Here is a 19,763-nt window from a genome sequence, read left to right as displayed (position 1 = left end):
AATAGGTCTCCTGTCTAGAAAAAAAAGAAGGATAAACAAAATGATTTTTTTTTTTATTTTGTGAAATTGGAAAAATTAACCAAAGCTTCCCTCTAGATTCTCTAACATCTCTCTAGAAAAAGTCCAAATCCCAGTTTTAATCGCTTTCCTGTGGCCGACGGCCTTAAAGCCGTCGGTCACTGTTACAGCTAAAGTAGAAGGACAAATGGCAGTAGATGAGTGGGGAGAAGGGTTACGAAAGTTGTTAGTGAGTTTGTTACGGGAAGTCCAGCTGGCAGAGCATCATTGGACGATCAAAAGGAGACGAGGAGAAACAGAGTATAAAGGAGTTGTTGTACTTTCTTTTCGATGCATTCAGATTCATTTGTAAAACTTTCTCAAGAATTCTAATAAACGTCTCGTAGTGAGTTTACTGCTTAGAAGATCGTTCTCTCATCGGGATCTTCTACAGGTAGACTTCAATTCCTCGTTTTATGAACGTCGGATTGATCTTAGTGTGAAAACATTGGTTTAACGCTATCAGTGGTATCAGAGCTTACTATCATTGGAATCTATGGCGGAAACAAGAGCTCAAGCGTTGCAGAAAGGCGCGGTGGTGAAGGAGATCGATGGAGTGATTGCGAGTCGTTTTGACGCAATCGAGAAGGAGATGAAGTTACAGCGGGAGAGAGAAGAACGACGCGATGAAGATCTGCGTCAGGTGCTTGCGACGTTAGCCCAGATGGCGAATAATCAGGCGATGCGTGCTTCAGCGAGTGGAACTGCTGGTCTAGTCGATCTTCCACCGTCGGACGATAATCTGAGTGAGCAGATCTGAATTTCACCGCATCAACGGCAATCTCAGTATGGAGGTATGACTCGATTGACGAAAATCGATTTTCCTCGTTTTGATGGTGTCAAATACAAGGTATGGTTGGGAAAGGCGGAGCAATTTTTTTCGATTGATAATACTCCGGAGGAAAAGAAGGTTGGAGTGGCTTCAATGCATTTTTATGACGAAGCAGCTACTTGGCATTTGGCTTTAATGCAAGAAGACGAAGATGCGTTGATCTTGAGCAGTTGGAGGAACTATAAGAATCGCCTTAAAGAGCGTTTTGAGGAGATCTTGGATGATCCTATGGCAGAATTAAAGGAGTTGAGAGAAACATAAGGGATAGGGGATTATCACAAGAAGTTTGAGCTTATAAGAACTCGCTTGAAGATGTCAGAGGAGTACTTATTGAGTGCTTATTTGGCTGGGTTGAGGATGGATACTCAGATGCATGTCAGGATGTTTAATCCTCAGTCAACTCGCCAGTGCTTGGTACTGGGGAGTTTGTATGAGAAGGCACATCCTAAACGAGAAGTGAAGAGTGGATGGTCTGGTAGCAAACCTTCGACGAGCACTTATGCGCAAAAACCAAGTCTTGGAACACAGAAGGAAGAAGGAACGAAACCTAAAGAAGCTAGTGGCAAACTGCGACCATTTGTTTCTCAGGCTGAAATGAGTGAGAGAAGAGCTAAAGGGTTATGTTACTATTGTGATGAAAAATTTACACCTGAACATTTTCAAAAGCATAAGAAAACTCAGTTGTACTCTATGGAATGTGACGATGAGGGAGAAGATTCGGACGAGGAAGGTGATATTGAGGAAAACAGTGAAGGTCGTGGTAAAGAGGTTGCTCAAATTTCAATCAATGCAATCTCTGGTGTCAGTGACTATACTACAATGAAGGTTCGAGGTCACATGGCAAGAAAAACGTTTATGTGTTGATAGATTCGGGTTCTACACATAATTTCTTGGATCGCAAGGTGGCTGAGATGTTGGGATGTAAGATTACAGAACGGGAAGAGCTAAGGTTTCTGTAGCTGATGGCACTAGGATTGCAGTGTGTGGGCGTGTTGAAAAGTTTAAATGGTTCTTCCGAGGTCATCAGTTCGAAGCAGATTTCATGGTTATTCCTCTGGGAGGTCATGATGTAGTACTTGGAGTTCAATGGTTATCAACACTTGGTCCGATAACATGGGATTTTCACAAATTGGAGATGGAGTTTAAGTGGGGGTCTAAGAGAGTTTCGTTGCATGGCATCACACCTAACTATGTCCGTGAGATAAAGGCTAAAAGAGTGGAGTCAAAGAAAGAGGAAGACATTCAATTTCATATGATATATGCTTATGAAGAGTCAGAAGAAGATCATATGTCTTTGAGTTTGGTGAAAACTTCGCAGAGTGAAGGGGAGGAAGTAACTGCAATTGAAGAATTGATTGAACGGTACCAAGATATCTTTGCAAAACCACAAGCTTTACCACCATTCAGGAAATATCATAATCATAAGATTGTCCTGAAAGAAGGAGCCAATCCTGTGAATCAGAGGCCTTATCGTTACGCAGTTCAACAAAAGAATGAAATCGATAAGATGATTCAGGAGTTACTAAAAGCAGGGACAGTACAACCGAGGTCCAGTCCTTATGCTTCCCCAGTAGTTTTGGTCAAGAAGAAAGACAATACTTGGAGGTTGTGTGTCGACTACTGGAAGCTAAACAAGATGACTGTTAAAGATCGATTCCCTATTCCATTGATTGAAGACCTTATGGATGAGTTGGGTGGATCAAAGATTTATTCAAAGATCGATCTACGTGCTGTCTATCATCAAGTACGTATGGAGGAGTCTGACATTCACAAAACAGCTTTCCGTACTCACAGCGGGCACTACGAGTATTTAGTAATGCCATTTGGCCTTACTAACGCCCCGGCAACATTCCAAGGACTCATGAACAGTGTCTTTTCAGAATATCTCAGGAAATTTGTCTTGATCTTTTTCTATGATATCCTTATCTACAGTTCATCCTTGGAGGAACATTTGTATCATCTTAAGTTGGTGTTTGAGTTGATGAGGGTGAATCATTTGTTTGCTAAGAGGAGCAAGTGTGCTTTTTCTACTGATAGGGTTGAGTACTTGGGTCATTTCATTCAAGCAGATGGAGTATCTACGGACCCTGCGAAGTTAAAAGCTGTGATGAACTGGCCGATACCAAAGAATTTAAAAGCTTTGCGAGGTTTTTTGGGACTTGCTGGTTACTACAGACGATTTGTGAAAGACTTTGGAACCATTGCTCGTCCTCTTACCGTACTTACTAAGAAGGATGCTTTTAGTTGGAACGATGAAGCACAAGGGGCCTTGGAGAAATTAAAGGAGACTTTATGTAAGGCACCGGTGTTGGCACTTCCACGTTTTGACAAACAATTTGTGGTGGAGACAGACGCTTGTGGCGTGGGAATTGGGGCAGTGCTGATGCAGGAAGGCCATCATGTTGCTTACATTAGTCGTCACCTCAAAGGAAAACAATTGCATCTTTCTATCTATGAGAAGGAGATTTTGGTTGTAGTGTATGCAGTACAAAAATGGCGCCACTACCTCCTTACGGGTCATTTCATCATTAAAACAGATCAGAGGAGTCTTAAATATTTGTTGGTGCAACGGTTAAACACTCCTATCCAAAAACAATGGTTGTCAAAGCTATTGGAGTTTGACTATGAGATTCAGTACAAGCAGGGGAAGGATAATGTGGCAGCAGACGCACTCTCACGTGTGGAAGGAGCTGAGATACTACACATGGCTATGACTGTATTGGAGTGCGATCTATTGAAAAGAATTCAAGAAGAGTATGCTAATGATACTGCAGTTCAGGAGATAATTGAAGGGTTGAAGAGAGATACAAAGTTCAAGAAGCATTTTTCTTGGTGTCAAGATATTCTTCGGAGGAAGAGTAAGATCGTTGTTCCACAAAATGTAGAGCTGAGGAACGATATACTGAGTTTGTTACATGGCTCGGGTCAGGGAGGACACTCAGGGCGTGATGTTACAGTTCAGCGTGTGAAGAGTTTGTTTTACTGGAAGGGTTTGGCCAAGGATATACAGAATTATCTTCGCAGCTGTACTATCTGTCAAAGCTGCAAATATGATACAACAGCTAGTCCTGGTCTATTACAAACATTACCAATACCTGAGGCGGTGTGGATTGACATTTCCATGGATTTTATAGATGGGGTACCTGTTTCTTTTGGCAAATCTGTGATTCTGGTGATCGTTGATAGATTGAGTAAAGCGGCACATTTCATAGCATTGAAACACCCTTACTCTGCTGCTTCTGTAGCTCAAGCATTTCTGGATAATGTTTTCAAGCTACATGGGTTTCCAAGGTCTATTGTGAGCGGTATTTCTCAGCGATTTCTGGCAAGAATTATTCAAGCTTCAAGGGTGTTCTTTAATATGTCCACAGCTTATCATCCACAGAGTGATGGACAGACTGAAGTGGTAAATCGTTTTTTAGAGACATATCTTCGATGCATGACGAGTGACAAGCCGTACTTGTGGAGTAAGTGGCTTCCATTGGCTGAGTTTTGGTACAATACAAATTACCACACGTCGATAAACTCAACACCTTATGAAGTTGTGTATGGACAACCCCCACCGGTTCACTTACCGTATTTGGCTGGTGAGTCTAAGGTTCAAGTGGTGGCGAAGAGTTTGGAGGAAAGGGAGAGGATGTTATTGATATTGAAGTTTCATTTGTTGCGAGCTAAAAATCGTATGAAACAGTTGGTGGATAAGCATCGGAGTGAGAGGAGTTTTGATATTGGTGATTGGGTATTCTTAAAGTTGCAGCCTTACCGCCAACAATATGTGGTTCAACGCTCTTCTCAAAAACTATCACCGAAGTACTATGGACCTTACAAGATTCTTGATAAGTTTGGTCCCGTAGCTTACAAGCTGCAGTTACCTGAGACTTCACTCACCTTGTATTTCATGTATCACAGCTAAAGAAGTTGGTGGGGAACATGACTACTACAACACAACTGCCTTCGGTGGTTTATGAGACTTTGACTAAAACACCTGAAGCCATTTTGGAGAGGAAAATGGTTCAACGTAGAGGTCAAGCGGCGACAATGCTCTTGGTTAAGTGGGCTAATCAACTGGAGGAAGAAGCTACTTGGGAATATTTGTACGAGTTGCAGAAAAAGTATCCTCAGTTTGCTTGTTAACCTTGTGGACAAGGTTCTTTGGAAGGGTGGATTGTGTTACAGCTAAAGTAGAAAGACAGATGGCAGTAGATGAGTGGGGAGAAGGGTTACGAAAGTTGTTAGTGAGTTTGTTACGGGAAGTCCAGCTGGCAGAGCATTATTGGACAATCAAAAGGAGACGAGGAAAAGCAGAGTATAAAGGAGTTGTTGTACTTTCTTTTCGATGCATTCAGATTAATTTGTAAAACTTTCTCAAGAATTCTAATAAACGTCTCGTAGTGAGTTTACTGCTTAGAAGATCGTTCTCTCATCGGGATCTTCTACAGGTAGACTTCAATTCCTCGTTTTATGAACGTCGGATTGATCTTAGGGTGAAAACATTGGTTTAACGCTATCACTCACTACTTTGTTCTTCGTCTTTTTGTTTTTTAGCTAGCTCCGATCTTGAATCGGAACCGTTTCTGGCTTTGTCTGGTGTAAATATCCGACTAATTTCCGTTTAATCTAGTTTTCTTTTCTTTTCACTCCGTTTGCTTGTGCGATTTCGACTTTCAAATCTGCTCTGGAAAGTCTAAAAAACCGGGAACTTGATCGGTCCCTATTTCCTTTAGCTATGCTTGCTCGTTTCTTCACCTAGCTATAATTCTTTGCTCGCGTTGTTTGAGCAGAGTCTCTTCGTGTAAGATGCGACAAGATATTCAGATTATTGAGTTCTGAGCTTGAAGATTCGGGGATACTGGTCGCGTTAGATGGTTCTCTGAAGAGAGCTTCATCTCAATCATCTGCTGCGTTTCTCTATGCTGAAGGTTAAAACTAGAAACCGATCTTCATTACCGGAGGAAAGCAAAAGGTGCTAAGGCGGATCGAAAGATGAGATTAGGAGCTTGGTGTGAAAGAAGTCACAAATCCTAGGATCTAAAGGCATAGTTCAAGCGATGTTTCACGCGGCGGAGAAGCCCAAGTGATGGATGTCCTTTCGCGGTGGAAACATTGAAGACGCGGCTCATCCTCACCCACGAGGATCGAGGATCACGTGTTTTTATTCATCACTAGAGGGTTTTCCGGGCTACGCCTGGATTTTTCCTATAATATTATTAAATTGAATTAAACTTGTGTATTTTTATTCTGAGATAGTAATTTCTGGTAAAATTGTATTGTAACTCTTTTTATATGTAAAGAGTAGTGCATCTAATTTAAGAGAATGGTTATTGTTTATGTTATTGGATTCAAATGTTGTTATATTATTTTGGTAAATGATGCTATGCGCGGTTAGTACATCTGAATTTTTAGTTTTTATCCTGTTACTATATAAATTATTTTGTTTGAACTTGAATTTATTTTGCATATTTTGTTTTTGTATTTAATCAGTTTTACTAAATAGTTCATTTACTATTTGCTTTGTTTCTTCCAATAAATTGAAAAGATAATTTGCTATTTCTTATGTTATACCACATATCTTAGAGTAAATATTCATTTACTACGGACGGGATGAATATTTAAAAATAGTTTAAATTGTTAGAGTAAATATTTAATATAATTTTTTATTAATTAAAAATAAATATATTAGTTTAATTTTATACATGTTTTTTTTAAAACTAAATAAACCATGCTATGTTGATAATTAGTTTTTTTTTTCTTAGTGTGGCATTACATCATTTATTTCTTAGTATTCATGCTGTTGTACTGGAAGTTATTATCATATAATAACTTATGTGGTTCATTTTATATTTATTATAATTTATTATTTATATATATATATATATATAAGTGAGATAGTATTTTGTAAGTTGTGATTGAGATGTAACAGTAAATTGTAGGCTAAAAATCTATTATTATGTTTAATATTTATTTTGTTTCAAATTATAAGTATTTTGGGTTAAAAATACAAATATTAAGAAACATATCTTTATATATTTAGCATTTAATTAAATAGTAAAATTGACCAATGATAAATTATAGAGAAATTATCTCCAATAGACATTTTTAAGTTAAAAGTGATAAACTGGTGATAAATTATAGGTAAATAAATCTAAACAATTATTTTTATATATTTTGTATAGATATAAATAAATTTAAATGATAGTAACATAAATTACTTTTTTAGGAAATTTTTTTGGGCAAAAATGATATTAACATAAATATATAATGTATTTTAATATAGATATTTATTAAATGAAAATTATTAATCGTATGGTTTTATGATTTTATGCATCTTTTATAACAAAAATTGTAAGCTTATGATAACAAAAGAAATTAATGTGAGACTTTTAATAGTTTTAGTAATTTATAACAGCTCTTGAATATTCACTGCAAATCATCAGTGAAAATTTTGAAAAAAAAATATTTTTATATTTTATATGGTATATACTTTAATATATATATATATATATATATATATTTTTGAATATCTATTAAATGAAAATTTTCACTCATATGTTTTACGATTATTTATATTTTCTACAATACAATTTTTAAACCCTTGATCACAACCTTTAATGTGGGAATTTGAATAGTATTAATAATTTATAGTCATTTTCTAAAATTCAAATAATAAAATATACGAAAAAATGTAATTTTTTGTTATATGGTCAATATGATATGTTTATTTTATGTTAATAATTAAATATAGACGATGGAAGATACGAAAAACTGTTATTAAGGTTTTGAAACAATTTACAAAAATTATATTTATATCATGTTTTGTAAACATCACTAAAGTTCTTCAGACTAAAATTAATAAACGTGTATAAACTCCAGAACATTTCAGTTTTCTTTTGTGATTTCCAGTACACATTTTCTCTTAATTATTTATTCACCTCTTCTTTATTATCTTAGAACTTTATCATCTCCATAGCAAGACAACCTCTTCCGTACGTAGCAACACTAAAAATGATTTAATACTTTTTTGTCACAAATATATAGGTTCTCATGAGTCCTCTGACGCAAGTATGTGGATAACAGAAGTACAACACCCTAGAAAGTAGATGTACATGTTGTAATTCTTATTAAATGTGTATCTGCATGTGTGTTGTGTGAAAGCACCCATTGATGTGAAACCTCACATGATATTGGATTCTCTGATTAGTATAAAATAGTTCGATGTTTCTAGTTAATAAACATAAGCAATCAGAAAGAATCAGATCAAGAAACTGGCGAGCTTGAAGATGGATATCTTCATATCCTCATCCCCTCTAGAAGAAGCATTTCCCAATGTATATCAGATGATTCCCATATTTGGACATTACAACAAACAATCTCAAAATATTATTAACAAAAAAGTTTTTTTTGGTTGTTGGTTCCAAACCCCAAAGGTTCAAACTTTAGGGAAGGTGGTTGACTTATCCGTCAAACACACTGAGACAGAGGGTCGAATCAATGAGCAGTTGAGAAGATGCACTATGCAAAGAAGCTGCATGCTAGAAGAGCCGCAAAAGAGTTGGACCAGCACTTCCCTTTCTTTATTTTAGAAATGGCTTTTGGAACCTCCCACGAACCCAAACTTTGTACATGTTCTTATTCTTTCTCCGGTTTACTGCTTTGACACAACAATTTTCAAGCTCGAACTGCACTCAAGATAGAAATATTAATAAGACATGTGATCCATTCAAATGTTTTTGTCCCTATGAAGCCACTTATAGAGAGGACTGTGATAGAAACACCATGTAACTGTAGAATTCCAAATACTGCAAAGACTGTACCTGGAAACGAACATGATAAAAAAAAGTGAAGCATAGTCATTAAATAAATATTCTAAAGCTGTAACTTTAGGGATTCAGCCAGAGCTTAGTAGTTGTGTGTCTAGGTCCGCAGAAAGGCCATCAACAACACTGAGGCAGACAGGCTTGTCCCTGAAATGGTTGGAAAGAGGTATCTTATCGTACACTAAACTTCGCACAAACATATAAGTTACACGTTAAAAGTTTATGGAAGCAAAATATCAAATACCTATCATCAAACTTTATGGTTTCCTTGCGGTGTTGAGTGCTCTGGGTGTCTTCGTTGTACATGGTTTGGTTCCTCCTAATTTCTCCAACTATATCTGTTAACCAAGATAAACATAAACGCTACTTATTAAATAGTGTGATTGTAGTGAAGCTTTAGCTATTCAAACCTGAAAAATGAGTGATGGTATGAGCAAGTGACATGAGCTACTCGTATTGCGGAACCTGAAGCTCTCCCTCGGGATTCAGGATCAGCTTAGTTGTGTCTGTGACCTCCACGAAAGCTGTCTGGTCCGTGACCTCCACGAAAGCTGTCTGGTCCGTGAATTTAATAGAAACGTCTGCGTCAGCAAACTTGAAGGTTGGATTGCTTCTCGGAATCAAACCATTTAACTCATAAACTGGGCCCTCTTGCAAGATATGTAGGAAGGAGTTAAAACGATAAAAGGTGATTGATCCTTAGAAGCCTGTGAGAGGCCTCGAGTAGATGAAACAAATTACAACAAATATTAAATCGATTAATCGGTTCTAACATCATAAAGTAAATATCGAGTTACTTTGCATCATCTTACATCATAAACCTTAAAAAAATCAATAAACGAACACAAAATCATATAAACTAAAACATTCTAAATCAATAAAACGAAACCAGAATCATCTGAACTCAAGCTTTTAAGAAAAAATAGATTGATGATTGAAGAGAAGATGAGTTCAAAGAGAGGGATCTCACAAGTCACATCTATTTATATTGTTTACACACCGCCTTTCACATCTAAGCCAAATATTGAAGATGAATCGTGGAGAGGTGAATCAATTCGAGTAATCACACAGCCATTAATAACACCGTTTCAGTTCGAAAGAAGAATCGCGAAAGGTCATCACAGTCGCGTGACTCGCGTCAAAGAAGAAAAACGATTTCGTTTTTCCTTGAAGCCAAGAGAAGCCAAAAAAAATTAAGCAAAAGTAAGAGAAAAAGCCCAAATAAAATACGAAGCCCAGATAAAGATTAATCAAAATGACATGGATGATTGCTGCAATATTAGTGGCTGATTTTTGCGTCTGACGTGGATAGCTTTAGAGTGGAGTATATCTCCCTTTTAGTATAGGTTAGATTAGTGACCATATATGGACGTAGAAAGAAAATTGACCGATGAACTAAATCTAGTTTGTTTCAAAACAAAAGACTAAATCTAGTTAATTGCTATTTGATTATCGTAAGACTCATACTATTGTAGCCCAAATCAAAGATTGAAGACAAAGAATAGAGCCGAAAAGACCAACAAATTACTTAAGTGATAAAGTATTTCAAGGTGTCGTGGGTTTTATATTTTGTTATTGAATGTGTTATATATTATTTGAATAAGACAAATATGGAGTTCTAATCGTTTTACAATACCAGATTTTAGTAGTTTAACCAAATGTTAAGGTTTGTAGATACTAATGGCTACTAACTTTGGGTTTGTATTACAATTATGAGCTATATTAAGGTTGTCCTACATTCCATGCAGTACGTTTTCCGTAAGAGTTTTAAATTTTTTTCTTTTGTGTGCAATTATTCTTTTAATAACTAACTTCATATCTTTAATAACTGTCCTCCTTTGTGATCCATCTCCGTATGGATATCTTGATGAAGAACTTTCCCTACTGATATCTTGATGAAGACCTTGAACATAAGTGTAACAGTGTCTGATTGGTCCTCAAAACTAAGTTCAATGCACACTTATCAATCAAACCTCAAGCTCCAAATTCAATCTCCCTTTATCATATAGACCCACTGAAAAGAATGTAAAAACTTAACTAAATCACATAAGGTCATAGTTTTATCTTCTGAAACGCAGAAGAAGATGCTATAGTTTAATTTAAATCATCAAAAAACCTATGAGAAAGATGTTGTATAATCCATTGATCAAAGCTGATTGTATTAAAAAAAATTGATCATTAGACAAAAGGTAAGATACAAAATCAGAACTTTTGATGGGAAAAATAAAGAATCATACCTACAATAGCTACAGATCCAAGTATTGTACAGGTCACTGATGTCCTAGTTGTCAAGATTGGTATCAAATCATTCAACAACGCTTTTTGAGTTTCTGATAAGTTACTCTCCCGCTCTTCTTATTGTCTACAATCTTCATTCTTGAAGGTTTCTTCATTGTCTCATTGACTGTGAATCTCTTCTTCGTAAGGCCAAATGCTCTCGCTTAGCTGCAATCACTTCATCATCCTTCATATACAGAGCATCCGCAAGGGTCGTGGCAACTGCTACTTCTGACTTAGGCATTTTCTCGTCCTTCCCAAAGCTGGAAGACACAACGGTTGCTCCTGCGACAGCTAACAGATGCATCCACACCAGCTACAAAGACATCAGCGTGAATCTGAGCCGTGTGTGCTCGAGACTCCTATTTCTTCTTCTCCAGTGGAACTGTTGCTTGCTCGTCAAAATTGTTGCATAGAAAGTCCTACCTCTGGAAACCATTCCTTCAAACAGATAATGGTTAGAATCTTTTGTTTCACCGAAGAAACAGATAATGGTAAGTATTTCAATATAAAACATCTGTGTTACAATTAATTAAAATTTTAATGGGCACTCATATTCAAACAACCAAAGCTTATTTACTCGTATAGGAGAATCAGTGATATTCAAAAGCCTTCAGTGAAACTCAAGCGTATAATAATACAGAGAGAATGAGAAATTTGAACATATAAAGCAACTACGCCAAATACTTATACCTTATCAAGTGAGTTGGCTAAACTATGAGGAACGTATCTCAAAAATAGATTTCCTTTCATTACCAGATTACCTTTGACACATATAGATCTGTGTTGAGAAACACTTGCTACTGAATGAACACAGCTACAATAAAATATACAATTATGTATATGAGCAGATTAAACAAAACAAACGTTTTAAACTAACAAACACCACTTTAATATGCTTTACGGCATTAGACACGCTTGCAAAACAGAACCAAAACTAATTCGCTCAATTAATTCAACCGAAGCAGCACCCACTGGAGTCATGATTTCTCCAACAACCATTGGCTTTATCACCATGACAGAGTGTAAAATCAAGAAAAATAAGCAAACATAATAAAAGAGAGATGTATCAAACAGGACGTACCAGACACTCTCGAGATGCTTCGAACATCAATAGTCTCCCTATTTCAGCTATTGCATTCCCTGAAACAATCTCAAAAGAATTCAGCTTAAAAAGAAAGACAGATACCTTACTGTAGCAAACTGAAAACATGTTCCTAAATACTCGTATTTAAACTCAAGCGCACAACCTAACAGTGGTTGTATCTGCACAAACCCTGAAATCAAAATTATATATACTCACTGAAATAGCTGTAGGAGGTTGGTCGTTTCTCATGACAAAGATCCAGTGTTTGACCAATGGATGTGGTGGCGCCAAGACCTGAAAAATCCAAGAATGAATTCATCTCCTTTAACTCTCCATATAAAAGTTAATTGTGGCTAATTATAAGCTTCCAGTGGCATATTGACAGTAACTGAATTGGCGCTAAACTTTTAATTAGCAGTGTTTATAAAAAACTTAATGAAAAAGAGGTACCTTTGACATCTACTTGAACAACTTTCTTTTAAAAATTTGCAATTTGGGCCTGCAAGGATAGATAAACACCAACAATTTCCTTTTTAATTGTTTTCTCCAACATGAGGTTTTAATTTTTGAATTATATGATGATATAAATTAGAAGTAAAATCAGTTGTCTTACCATAGGTATTGACCCTTACGGGAAGATCTCATGGGATTATATTGGCTTCTGATTTGATCACGTCAGTTCATAATCATATGACTCGTTAAAGATTTGCAATCTGGGCCTGCATAAGCTGAAAAACACCATGAACCCATAGAATAATTAATCTATCGCTACCTATAAATCAGGAAAAGGGAACCATTTGTTTTTGAAAATCGCCAGAGGTACCTTAGCGTCAAGAAGAAGTAGACCGACCCCATAAGCTTGCCATTTCTTATCACATCCCGATTCCCGACCTTGCAAAATCTGAGAACACAAAGTTTCGACGGTAGTGTTACAGGACCTGTTCGTGGGAGCTTAAGAGACCTTTTTTTTTGTCAAAGAGCATAAGAGGCTTTAAAATGTTTAATTTATAAAGACACAGGTATGGAGTAGCGGAAACGACAAAGATAGGAGAGGCAGAAGATATTCATCGTCTCAGCCTAAGGTTTGATGGTGGATTGAATGACAAAACGTGAACGACTAACGGAAGAAGATGAAAGGGCTCAAAAGGAGATCGTCGGTCTTGCGCGAGAGAGAAGAGATTAGGGTTCCAGAGTGTCGATGCGTCTCTACCCATCTCTCTAAATTAACGGGCCTTACGGGCCAACACGAGAAAAAAAAAAAGAGAAACCCATTAGCCTAATCCGACGTGGATTTAATGGCTGACGTGTATAGGCTGGCTGATGCTCATATAACCCTTTTAGTATAGGTTAGATTATCTCCTTATCTTGGGTTTAGATTGGGCTTAAAGTGGATTAAAATTTTATGTTGGACTTCGTTGTTTTCGATCATGTCTTGTAATCTGGCCCATGTGGCTTCCTTTTAATAATATATCAGGTTGAGAAAAAAAAATGATTTTTTTAGTTTTACGGGGGTTTGTTATTTGGCCCAATCAATTGTTATGTAGTTATTAATTTCAAAGTGTTTAAATTGTAATATTATACTCCATCCGTTTTTTAATATAAATCGTTTTAGAATTGTGCACATAGATTAATAAATCATTAATTTATTATATTTTCTAAACAAAAACATCATTAATTATTTACATAACAACAAATCAACCAATAATAAAATAGAATGTATATTATCATTGGTCATATAACATTAAATGTTAATAAATTTTACATAAAAAATCAAAAAATCATATAATTTGGAACATAAAAATTTCTCTAAAACGACTTATATAAAAAAACGGAGGGAGTATTACATATATATAAATGAACTTTTTCTCTATTTGGGGACTATAAAACCGGGACCTAAAACATATGTTTTAATGGGCTTGGTCCAGGGCCGACCTTGCATGCCACGAAGTTTAGTCTGAAAATCAAGAGTCAAACTGTGCAAATGTGACCACGTGGCCTACAAGCCTATTGGAGATTTTGAGGTTTTGGATAGATTTTTTATTTATTTATCACAATAAGAATACAAAGAAAGATCTTAGTACGAATCGCGAAGGACGAGTTTCTAGTGTTTAGCCAACAAGGCACCGACGTGTTAACATACGAGAAAACACGGCTTTTTGTTCGAGCGTGCCTTGCAAGGAAGTTCGCTTGAGTGTTACTGGATCTGGGTTTATAAACCACTTTTCTGCCTTGATAGGACGCCCAAAGAGATTTAAACTCAATAAGTTCGGCTGCAAAAGCTGGCAATTCTTCTGTATTGTGATCATTTTGACTAACTCTTGGGAATCAGTAACAAAGTAAATGCAGAACTGCTGATGGCGAGACAAATATTTCAATGCCTATACTAAACTCTTTTAGTTCGGTATGTAGTGGCGAAATTAACTTATGGCAACCTTGAAGGCCGAGGAGATCTATCGATCCATCTCGGAGTTGTAAAATCCATCCTACTCCACTCGTGATTCCGTAATTCTTCAATGATCCATCTATTCGGAAAGTAAATGTAAGTAGGTCTGGGGGGTTCCTCATTGGCCAGGAACCATGCATTACACTCCTTTAATGCTAAATTTGTTGTATCCATTGATGAGAAGTCTCAACATTTTCCATTCCTGCTTTCCATATATACCAGATGAGCCAAGGGAAGACTCTGGTTAATTCCTTCATATCTCCACCAATATTAGCCCTTGCAAGCAGGTAGTTTATATTGGTGTAGAGATTCTCTGAAGGAAATATCCTTGGTTCATTGATCGTTGAGAGAATCCAACATTGCATAGCTGGAGGACATTTAAAAATCATATGATCAATTGTTTCCTACGCATGACCACATCTTGGGCAGTTAGGATCATTCCTAATATGTCTTTTAAAATGTCTTTCGTTTGCCGCTACTGCCTCCGATAGAATCTACCATAGAAAATGACTAAATTTTCTACCCGTTTTGATTTGCCAAATTTTTTTCTTCAGTGGGTTAAGAAAAGGCAGCTGGTTCCGAAATATGGAATCATTATCTGGTTTAAATCTTGCAAGCATATAACCTGATTTGACCGAATATTTTCCGGATATAAATAGGTTCCAACAATATCCATTCTATTTGGGGTTTCTGCTGAGGTGTAAACTACGTACCAATGGATAGATTATACTTTTTCTTTCATATGTGATTGCATATAAATGATATACCATATAACAATGCTGTTGTTGTTATTAATTGTTGGATCATTTTTCCGCAATTATTTCATATAATGCCAAATTTTCTTGTGCAGTGATTTTTTTATTTACAAAAAAAAAGAAAAAATATAGTTGTTTTTTAATCTCATCATTTTTCCTTGATTCTTTGCATGAAAACATAGCTTTCTCAAACCAAAACCTACAATTTGAGATCTTAGTTGAAACTGGAAATATTAGTTAGAACGAAACCTATCAGTTAGTTAACAATGCATTCGGAAACCTGAGGATGCATTACCTGATCAACATACAAAACTGTCCAACGTTCTAGTACTAGTAGGATTCTTTCTTTAAAACGTCAACCTGTAAAACCTCAAAATTTCATAAGAAAAATTCATATTAGCCCCAGATAACTATTATAATGCATATAAAAGCCAAAAACTTACTGCAGATGCACAATCTAGCTCAATCATTAGTTCAAATTACTCTAAATCACACATCTTTTCGAAGATGAATTTTAATCTAATCAGGCAGATTAAGAGATAAGCTGCTAATCTTACATTGAGAAATGAGAATGGGTGTAGCACTTGCTGGTTCTCTCTTGTTCTTCATGGCAGCAGAATCTGATTTGACATGAGCTGATTTGGAGGCTTTTGGTTTTGGAGTTGAAGGAGGACCAAGACTTTTGTTTCTTTTCATTTTTCACTACTTGAGGCTTGATCTCTACTTGTCCCTCCGAAGACATGCAGTAAAGGGAGAAGCCCATACATTCATAGATATTAAGCGTCGATTGGCGTGCCAAGTTGATAACATTTTCCTCCTGAGTAGTTCCACGTTGTCGACTCAAGGCTCATAGCAGTCATGAAGATATTTGCATGGGGAATCCTTGAAACATATAGCTAGTTTCTTCGATTAAGCTTCCATTTCATCTTCGTAAGTCTTATTTGTTTGTACACTGAGTGAGACTTCTTGAAGAAGAGCCAGTTGCAGTTTCACATCTCTGTCATGAGGACAACTGGAAGCTCCCAGGGAAAATGATAAAAATCTGAATTTGATCAAGCACAAGAATACCCACGTTGAATCATCTCTGTTCAAGAGGGCGACACGACCACTAAACACTTGGTCCTCATCGCTCAACGATGCAAGAGATTGTGAGTAAGATGCTCCAAGATCCTGGTTATTTATTATTTGTTTCAATTGGGAGCGAACGAATTTGATTCACACTAACTTCTTCTATTGTCTACACTGTTAAAGTTGTTTGCACTGATTTTGTGCTTTCTGCACATGTTTTAAAGGATATCAGATCTTGTTGACCCCGTTATTTGAATTCTGTGGATAATCATGAATGAAGCTGGAATGCGGATATATTTATATGAAATCTGTGATTGATTAATTGGGAGTGATTAATAAACACCAGTTCCAAGAAGCACTTAAGTGTTAAGTTTCCTTGTTTTCTTGGGGATACTTACATTACTTTCTGCTCCATGTTTGGTTTTTAATTAGCATCCTGAAAATTGGAGGCGCCATTGAGTGATATCATTCCCATCCGAAGATATTGACTTGTGTTGATGATCTAAAAATATATATAGACTGAAAATTGGAGGCGCCATTCTGAGCAGCAGTGTAGAACAATAAAGTTCTCTTCAGGGGTGACACTGATAGAATATTGGAGAATAGGTAAGGAGTAAGAGTAGAGATGTACCAAATTCAAGAACTATAACATATACATATGGGTGAGGTCCAACATGTTTCCATCATAAATATGTGAAAATGAAGTTTATGAATGTGAGATGATTTAGAAAAGGTTATAATTAAAATTGTAATACTTGAATGAAAATGGTGATATTATTTTTATGATTCTATCAAAAATATTTCGACAAATAACCTTGAGCTTTAAAAAAAACATTGAGCTTTAAACTTTTAGATTCCAGCTTATACGTTTTGAAGAAGTGAAATATTTCGAAGTACAAATCACAAATGGGTCTTAGGAGGTGGACAAGGATAGACACAAACACACTCTCCAAGTCCACAAGTGCTGCGGTCACAGTAGCCATTAGCTATTTGTCCAATCGTAACCTTGCATTTGGTAGTACAGCTTTTACCTTTTTCACATGGTCCCATACTTGCTGTGCATCCCACATTCTGCTTAACTATATCCAAATATATTAATACATTGAACTACAACATTAGAGATGCATACCAAAAATAAATCCAAAATTAAAAATAAATTAAATGGTATATATGCAAGCTTTTTGATAAGAGCACCTTGAAGGTGAATGTATATGCAACGAAAATATAACAAAAACACAAGATTAAATATATATATATACTAGGGTTGGCCCGACTTACGGGCGGGATATACTTTACTTGTGATCTAGGTTATTAATTTTTTTTTATGATTTTGTGGTTTGTGTTTTTGGTTTGCATTTGTAAAATATGTGTGATATTGATTTTTGTCTTTTAGAAAATATTAGGTCACGAAGGATTATATGTGATAACATATATTTTGCTTGTTTGCAATAGTTGTTTCTGTTAACCATGTTTTTTTTTAAAAAAAATTATAATATCCATGGTTGTGGCCTTATAATCTGTGTTGTTTTCAAAGATAAGTTCTCTATTGTTTAACCATATTATGCTTTGTATAATGGACTGTTTTTTCTTTGGGTTGCCCGATTGGGTGGTGGTGAGTGGTTCGTATCTGAAACAAAAACGTTATAGTGATTGTAAAGTACGATTAGTTATGAGTTTTTTTAAAAGTTTAAGATTCTTGTAATATGGTTAGGGTGCTTTGAAGTTTTGGCATAATATATTGGTGGACTCCTTGTTTTCTATAGTAAGAATATAACAATTATTGGGTTTATATTGATCTAATAGCTACTGGTTAGGTATTGTTGATTCGTGACTTTCCACTTCGGTACTACTCAGCTTGGGTTGGGGATTGAGAGTCCACTTTTATAACCATTTTTTTTATTTCGACATGATCGATTATCAGAAACATACAGACAAAAAAACCTATTAAAGTAGGGTAAGCCTGAAGTATATTCTCGATGAACCTTCAAAATGGGTCAGAGTAAACTTTTCTCTGAATAGCATATACTTTGCCTAAACCAAGTCTTTTGCTTTTATCATTCCTTGGGCAGTTTCACCTTTAACCAAGAGCTCAAATAATATCTGGAAAAAAAAATAGCAATGATCCAAAACAAAAAAGATGATATCAATCTTTAGAAGCAAGGTAAACACCATTGACTGAAAAGTTCTCATTGTTAAAGAAAGCAACGATATCACTCATTAGCAAATTTGTCGGGAACTTTAATTCAGCACCCTTGCCAATAACTGCAGCAAAATAGATGTAAGCCATTGATTCCAAAAATATTTTGCACGTCTTGACATGAATCATAATTATATATCCACACAACCCTTATTTAAAGTTACATTTCTTTTGCTCTCACTGGTAGTTTCCTAACCAAACTCTTGAGCATATGGGACTTACATTGGCATCATTTGCGAGGAAGAATACATGTTAAGTGCCTACACCCATGGCCTCGTACGTCCTGCCCTTTTCTTCAGGAAGCTCCAGTAAAGAAGCTCGGATGCTATACTTGGGCGAGTATTACTTCTGGAAGAAATGGCTATGGAATTTATTGGTAATCAGTGAGCTGTTTTTCCTCATTATTATTGTTTTCTGAAGTCCTATACTCAAGCTATTTAATGAAAGATTATTTAGCTTGCTACCTGAGTTTCTTCTTCCCAAGATCTGGTCGACTTGGCCCTGGTTATAGAGAAGTGATTGTCTGGATCTCCTAGTTAAGTTTCCTGTTAATTGCTGAAAACACATTCAAGTTCGTAATTTTCACCTGTGAAACGTCAAATCATCAACCAAATATAGTACAATGAAAAAAGGATGAGCTGACCATATCTCTTCACATGTAAAACTCAGAATATACAAACGACAAAGAAAGAAAGAAACTTGTTGACCTTGGTGTTAAACTTGGTTTGCAAAATTGCACGGATTGAGATATTAACAACTCAGCGGGCACCTTCATGCATATTCACATTACTGACTACCAAATACCCTGCAATCAATTGCATCTCACTGGCATATTCAGTGGCATCGAGTCCACTTTTCTTATGAAGTCAGATATAATCTGGAGTAGGGAATTCCGGCTTGGAAAAAAATCATGGAAAAAATCCACTCAATAGCAAGCCTGATAGAACCTGAAGCAAGGAAACCAATCAATGATCTCACACTGAGATCAAACAAAATCTACCCACACAAAAACATCATAACCAATCTAAGAATAGGCTAACAATGGACTCAACTTACATCAGACTCTCTTCAATATCAGCTTCCATGTGTTTAGTGATCATCTTGAGCTCCCCATAAGCGCTTATTATAGAGTTTTGAAACTTCTGTCCACTGGAAGCAGCAGTGTACCGTTGACGTATAAATGCGCAGATGATGTCTCCTGTAAGAACATTTAAACGACGTCACTTTCCACCC

At 36.1% G+C, this 19,763-nt stretch overlaps 1 long non-coding RNA gene and 1 other non-coding gene across 4 annotated transcripts; both read right to left on the bottom strand.

Annotated features, from left to right (window-relative positions):
* Positions 1–10,859: 10,859 nt before the first annotated feature.
* LOC106380946 lies at positions 10,860–13,288 on the bottom strand. 2 transcript variants are annotated; one of them, XR_001276434.3, is made up of 6 exons: positions 12,891–13,288; positions 12,681–12,795; positions 12,518–12,566; positions 12,284–12,361; positions 12,065–12,123; positions 10,860–11,421 (listed from the first exon to the last, which is right to left on the bottom strand). It is a non-coding gene; the product is annotated as an uncharacterized LOC106380946 (transcript). The 2 variants fall into 2 exon arrangements; XR_007329296.1 differs by having other exon boundaries at positions 10,860–12,123.
* Positions 13,289–18,217: 4,929 nt separating this feature from the next.
* Positions 18,218–19,412, bottom strand: LOC106434470. 2 transcript variants are annotated; one of them, XR_007329295.1, is made up of 3 exons: positions 18,995–19,412; positions 18,753–18,891; positions 18,218–18,595 (listed from the first exon to the last, which is right to left on the bottom strand). It is a non-coding gene; the product is annotated as an uncharacterized LOC106434470 (long non-coding RNA). The 2 variants fall into 2 exon arrangements; XR_001286759.3 differs by having other exon boundaries at positions 18,218–18,433.
* Positions 19,413–19,763: the final 351 nt, after the last annotated feature.

Source organism: Brassica napus, chromosome C9, assembly GCF_020379485.1.
Source record: "Brassica napus cultivar Da-Ae chromosome C9, Da-Ae, whole genome shotgun sequence".
NCBI lineage: Eukaryota > Viridiplantae > Streptophyta > Magnoliopsida > Brassicales > Brassicaceae > Brassica > Brassica napus.
The sequence above is the reverse complement of the archived record's forward strand: the minus strand, read 5'-3'. Positions and strand labels throughout refer to the sequence as shown.